The sequence below is a fragment of the Pongo pygmaeus genome, chromosome 6 (genome assembly GCF_028885625.2).
Source record: "Pongo pygmaeus isolate AG05252 chromosome 6, NHGRI_mPonPyg2-v2.0_pri, whole genome shotgun sequence".
Taxonomy (NCBI): Eukaryota; Metazoa; Chordata; class Mammalia; order Primates; family Hominidae; genus Pongo; species Pongo pygmaeus.
Window position 1 is genome coordinate 30,095,476 of NC_072379.2, and position 6,580 is coordinate 30,102,055.

General features: G+C 47.4%; 1 pseudogene; it reads right to left on the reverse strand.

Annotated features, from left to right (window-relative positions):
- Positions 1-1,259: 1,259 nt before the first annotated feature.
- Positions 1,260-1,333, reverse strand: LOC129041809 (U7 small nuclear RNA; annotated as a pseudogene).
- Positions 1,334-6,580: the final 5,247 nt, after the last annotated feature.

A 6,580-nucleotide genomic window follows, 5' to 3' on the forward strand; every position in this document is an offset into this window, starting at 1 on the left:
AGCAATCAAAGATGTGTAAGAGGGGCCTGGCACATGGCAGGCAGGCAGTATACATGGTTGGGATTAACCCCACTATACAGATGAGGACACTGAGGCTCAGAGGCACTGGCCTGGCAGGAAGTAGGACCTGCACCCAGGCTTGTCTGATGCTGAGCGCTTTGGCCTCCTTCCCTATGGCTGCTCCCCACTCCACACTGGGACATATGCTGGAGGGGCAAACCCCAAATACCCTCCCTAACCAGAAACCAAAATACCCAAACCCACCACATCCCAGCCCTTATGGCTGCCTTCAGAAGGGACAGAGCAGAGGGCCACCGCCTCTCACACACACAGGGGCTGACCATCCAAGGACCCCCATCACCTGGCTGAGAGCACCCCTGCTCCCATGGGGACACTGACCGCTCCGAGTGCCCGGCATTCAGGCCTCGAACCACCCACTAGGCACAGCACACGGCCTCCTTGGAACGTGTCCATCCCCAGGGGCCGTTTCTCTGCGGGATGGCGCCGCTGCTGTGGGGACGACCCCTCCTCCTTCCTTCACGACAACCTGCCCTCACCTGGCTCATCTCTTGGTAGACATTGTCCCACACATCTCTGTCATTTGCATGCCACAATGGTGACAGTCTTCCTGGCCATGCTTGTGACAGGGCCTTTTAGTTTCTGACTGACACATTCCAGCCCGGTTTCAACTGTTTTCACTTACAAAGGCAGGTTTCCCTTCCCAGCCTCACATGGCGGTGGTCTCAGTGGAGTTCAAGAGGCTGTGGGCTGTAAGGAGGGGCAGCAAAGAACCCCAGCCCACCCCAAGCAGGAGATGGCAGAGTCCACCCAGCTGTCTGGAGACAGCCAAGACCCTCGGCCACTGCAGTTCTCCCCACTGAGCCTGGGCCCCCACCCCCACTCCACACTGGGACAGATGCTGGAGGGGCAAACCCCAAATACCCTCCCTAACCAGAAACCGAAATACCAAAATCCACCAGATCCCAGCCTGGCCTGGCCGGATAGTCTGACTTTCCAACAAAGTCAAAAATATAGATTTTTAGAATTAAAATGTAAATGTTGGCAACTAATTCAAATTCAATTGTGTGTGTGTGTGTGTGTGTGTGTGTGTGTGTGTGTGTGTGTTTTGCATGGAGGGCTTTCTGGTGAAAACCAGACCCCACCTGGGAGCAGGCCCCGGGGGGACAGCTGTGGGAGAAGAGGACCCCTCCCCCGCAAGTGCAAAGAACAGGCCACGAGCTGGGCACAGATGCCTCTTTCCGAGCCTTCCCGGGAGTGAAAACCTGAAAACCGGAAAACATGCTAGACAAATTCTGAAAGAGCTGTAACACCTTATATTATTTGAAAAGTCTGCAGGTTGAGTTTATCCCAGACCCTTTACAGCTTTTTCCTTCTGACTGATGAGGCCTCAGCTCAAATGTCACCTCCTCAGAGAAGCCCTCCCCGATGGCCCTATTTAAGTTGCCCCCACCAGAGTCACAGTCAGCGATACGCACCCTTCATTTCCTTCTTGGCACTGACCCCTACCTGCAAGTGCCTCGTCATTTGTGGTTGACATCTGCATTGTCCGCCAGCACTTAGGCTCTGTGAGGACAGAGGCACATGGCCTTGTGCCCTAGTGAATCCCAAATCCCCGCCCTGAGCGCAGTGCCTGGCACAGAACAGACACAGGCAATGAGTGCTGCTGAAATTTCCCCATGGAGCCAGTGGTGATCTGTCCAGGATCTCCAGCCCTCCCACTAAATGTGTTCAGAGATGGGGACACTGGGGCCGTCCTCCTTGTTCCACTCCTGGTGAAGAGCCCTCAGACCCATAGGATGGGCTTGTCAATATCACCTTCTCAGGTGAGCCTCATACATAAGCAGGTTCGGTAGGTTAACCAAGCCTACATCTTTAACCCATGTGATAACCACAGTACCAGGGGTCTGCCACCAAATTTTTTCTATCCTCAGTCCTGCCTTGGGAATTCAGACTCTCCCAGAATTCAGAGTTTCACAGACTCAGAAGAGAATGTGATGCTAGATTGTTCTGAAATGTTTGGTAAAGCAAGATCAAATGATTACATTTGTGATCTGAAATCATTTGTTTGTGTCATGCCAACCCATACCTCCTTCCAAATTATTTTCTTTAAATTCTCCCCAGAATGGGGAGCAGTATTAATCGTTGCCAATGAAAAGACTGCCCCTTTCATCAAAGCCATGAGCTTTATCTGCCATTTTCGAATATAACACTGGCTTAGTGAAAGTGATTGTAAATAGCAGGTCTTCTTTGTGCATTTTATGCTTCCAAATGTGCTAGTTGTAATAAAGAACTGAAAAGTTTAAAAATCCTCTCTTGTAAATGTTTGGAAAATTGCACTAGAGTTATTTCTTGCTCTTTGAGGGGAGAGGTCATCCTGCAAATGCACAGTCACACCTGTTCGGCTCCCCCAGGTTCTGAATGTCACTAGATCCCCACTCACCCCCGACCTTGGCAGGTCAGACTCTGTGAAGGACACTCACTGTCTGTGCGACCTCACACCAGGTACAGGGACCGGGGGAAAGAGGTACATCTGGCTTGTAGGACAGTCCTGCAAGGCTACTTTTCTGGTAGGGGGGTGACACCTTCAAAGGAATGTCTCATTTCTCCCAGCTCCAGTCAGTTTCAACAACAGGTGGGGTTTTCTTTCCTCTCAATTATTATAGATTTTTTTCTGATAATCAAAGTCACAACTAATTTTGAAAGTTTTTAAAAATAGAAGAAAACAAGATTTTAAATCACAAGCAATTCCAACATCGAAGATAAGCAGCATTCGCATTTTGCTATGTAGTGCTCCTATTAGACAATATACACACATAGATCACACTTACACACTTATGCATTTTTGCTTCATTAAAATAGAATAAAGCTTTATGAGCCAGGCGCAGTGGCTCATGCCTGTAATCACAACACTTTGGCAGTCCAAGACAAGGAGATCACTGAAGGTCAGGAGTTTGAGACCAGCTTGGACAACATGGGGAAACCCCAGCTCTACTAAAAATATGAAAATTAGCTGGGTGTGGTGCATACAGCTGTAAGCTCAGCTACTTGGAAGGCTGAGGCAGGAAAATTGTTTGAACCCAGGAGGCGGAGGTTGAAGTGAGCCAAGATCTCACCATTGCACTCCAGCCTGGGCAACAGAGTGAGACTCTGTCTCAAAAAAAAAAAAAAAAAAAAAAAGAGCTTTGTTTACACTAAACAATATTTTGTGTCCATATTTACACATAGATAACAACAGATCACTATTATTTTTGGTATATGCATATGTAGATATAAGTATTACATGAATTTCCTACTTTTTATTCAGTTACAGTTATATCACCTATCAGTGACGTAACTTCAGCCAAGACAGAAGTTTATCTCATAAAAACCAAGACTGGGCTGGGCACAGTGGCTCACACCTGTAATCCCAGCACTTTGGGAGGCTGAGGCCAGTGTTTCACTTGAGGTCATGAGTTCGAGACTAGCCTGCTCAACGTGGTGAAACCCTGTCTCTACTAAAAATAAAAAAATTAGCTGAATATGGTGGCACGCACCAGTAATCCCAGCTACTCGGGAGGCTGAGGCATGAGAATCACTTGAACCCAGGAAGCAGAAGTTGCAACGAGCTGAGATCACTCCATTGCACTCCAGCCTGGGCAACAGGGCAAGACTCTGTCTCAAAAAATTAAAAAGTGAAAACAAAACTGGAGGTTGTCAGTCTGGGGTGGCATTAGGGACTTTCATTTCCTTCCAGAGGACATTCTGCTATCCGCAGAGTAGAAGCCTAATCCTCAAGGTTCAAGGTGACAAGAATAGCTCCAACCATCATATGCATATTCCAGGAAGCAGGTCAAAGGATGGAACAACTAAGAAATGACACTAAAGATATGTGTCAGTCCATTTTTGTTGCTATAAAGGAATTCCTGAGGCTGGGTTATTTATAGAAAAGAGGTTTAATTGGCTCACAGTTGTGCAGGCTGTACAGGCATGGCACCAGCATCTGCTCCTGGGGAAGCCTCAGGAAGCTTCCAATCATGGTAGAAGGCGAAGGGGAAGCAGGTACATCACATGGCGAGAGAAAGAGCAAGAGAGGGAGGAGGATGTGCCAGGCCCTTTAAACAACCAGATCTCCCATAAACTCAGAGCAAGAACTCAGTCATTGCCATCGGGACGGCACCAAGCCATTGTGAGAGGGATCTGCCCACATCACCAAAACCCCTCCCACCACGCCCCACCTCCAACATCAGGGATCACATTTCAACATGAGATTTGGAGGGGACCAACATCCAAACCATATCAAGACAGAAGTTACAGAAGGTGGTCTCCAAAAATACTACCCAACACTTTTATTACCTCCCATTGGCCAGAACCTGGTCACCTGGCAACAACTCACTGCAAGGAAGCCTGGGAAAATGTAGCATGTGCCCACCCACTAGGAGAGGGGAGCACTGGTGCCAGGGTGCAGGACCACCAGCAGGCACATGCTTCCTACTTCTTTCTTCTTATAAAAATCCTTAGAGATTCATCTTTGCATATTTTTCTAACTATTTCCTAGGGATAAATGCCTATAAATGAAATTTGGGACCAAAAGTTATGCACTTTCATTGGCCAGTTGCCAAATTGCCCTCTAGAAACGTTGTACCAATGAACTAACCCAAGAGGTGAGGTTCTATTTCATGAAATGTTTCTCCACCCCACATTTCCTTTTAATCCACACCCTTTGGCCTTTATTAGGCTTACACATCTCTTCAGAATACCTGCTTCCTACATCATCATCTTGGGATTTAATACATGTTTTTCATTCAGGTTATTATTAATATCAGATTTATCCGACTATGCGTGAACCCAGCCACAGCCTTAGGGAAAGAGATGTATCTTTCAGTGGTGAAGAGAATAAAAATTAATAATCCTCAGAGACTTTGAAACTGAAGTGGGCAGGGAAGGGTGGAAAGAACAGATCTCATTCTATGAAGAGCATGGAGGGATTTTCACAGAGCATGTAGTGCTGAGTACAGCAGACCAGGCACCTGGGGGGCACCCAGAGAGCAGCCTTTCCTCAACAGAAGAGGAGTGAGCACCACACAGAGTTACAGAAAGGGAATTCCGGACAGGGGTAACAGTAGATGCAAAGGCCCCACGGCAGGCACCAACTTGTCCAGGTTTGCCCAGAACTTTCCTGGTTTTAACACTAGAAATCCCACATCCCAGGAAACTTCTGAGTCTCAGCCAAGCTGGGATGATTTGCCCGGAACTGCCCCTGTTATAAAACTGAAATGTCTGTGCCCCACCACCCCCCTCATCCTGAGCAAGCTGAGGCAGTGGGTCGCCCTAGACTGGAGCAACGTGCATGACAGTGGGAAAAGCCAGTGACTCTCTTTCATGTCCTCTCTCCCCTTGACCTCAGGAGTCACCCAGGTGGTCACTGGCATCCAGGATGAAAACTTCGCAGCATCCTTTGCAGCAAGCAGTGGCCACTTGACCAGGCAGTGGCCAATGCGCATGAGGCTAGTGCACAGCAACTGCCTTTAGAGGAAGGAACATTTGTGTCCTCATGTTCTCTTCTCCCCTCCCTGCTCGCTGGCAGTAGATAGGTGGGGGAAGCTACACCCTAAGAAAGTCAGAGCAGCAAGATGGAAGTAGCCTAAGACCCTGAAAAATGCACAGAGAAGAATCACCCGACTGCCTTGGATTTTCATGTGAAAGGAATGAACCTCTGTCTTAGTAAAGCCACTGTGATTCAGGGTCCTTGTCACATTCACTGAGGCTGTAACATAATTGTTAGAAAGAACAGGAGTGGGAGGGGAGATGGAGTCAGACAGGCAGAGAGAAGTTAGATCATATCGGGCCTGTAGGCCAAGGTGGAGGAAGAAACAGGCGACATAGGACTCAAGGAACACACCTGCTCCCAGGCAAAAGGAGTTTGCTGTGGGTGCCCCTCCCTGTCTGTATGTCCTGTGTGTGGATATTCTTTATACCTTGCCCATATTGTACAAATACTTTTTCTATCCAATATTTAGAAGACATTGCATTAAACAGCAAGATGGCAGATGAACATCAGGAAGGAACATTAGGAACATCCACGTGTTCCATCCAGGAACCTTCACCATGGAAACCCTTGTGCTCATGGGCCTGGTCTCAAGACACATTCAGCTGTTGGGGATCAGAGGCTGCACTCATCGTAGCAGAGAGGCAGGACCAACTGGGAGAGGGTCCTTCTATGACACCTACTGCATCACCAGGCTGTGTGAAGTGACTCAGCTGCCAGAACTCACACAATATCATTCTACACCAAAACCTCACGGGAAAAATGGTAAGTTATCAGTTTCTCCATTAATAGCAACTCTCAGATTAATCTCTGTCCTCCATTGCTTCTCCATGAAACAACTTTTTATAGCTTTGCTTGGGTCTATTTTTCCATTTATTTTTTATTTTACTAACTGATCGAAAGATATATATTGGGTGTGTGTGATTTTGTCTCTGTCAGCCAGGATAATCATGGTTTAATTCTTATTATTATTATTACCAACATCCTTTAGTTTTTTTAAGCTTTTCAATTCCTAAAGGTACTAATCAGGAACTT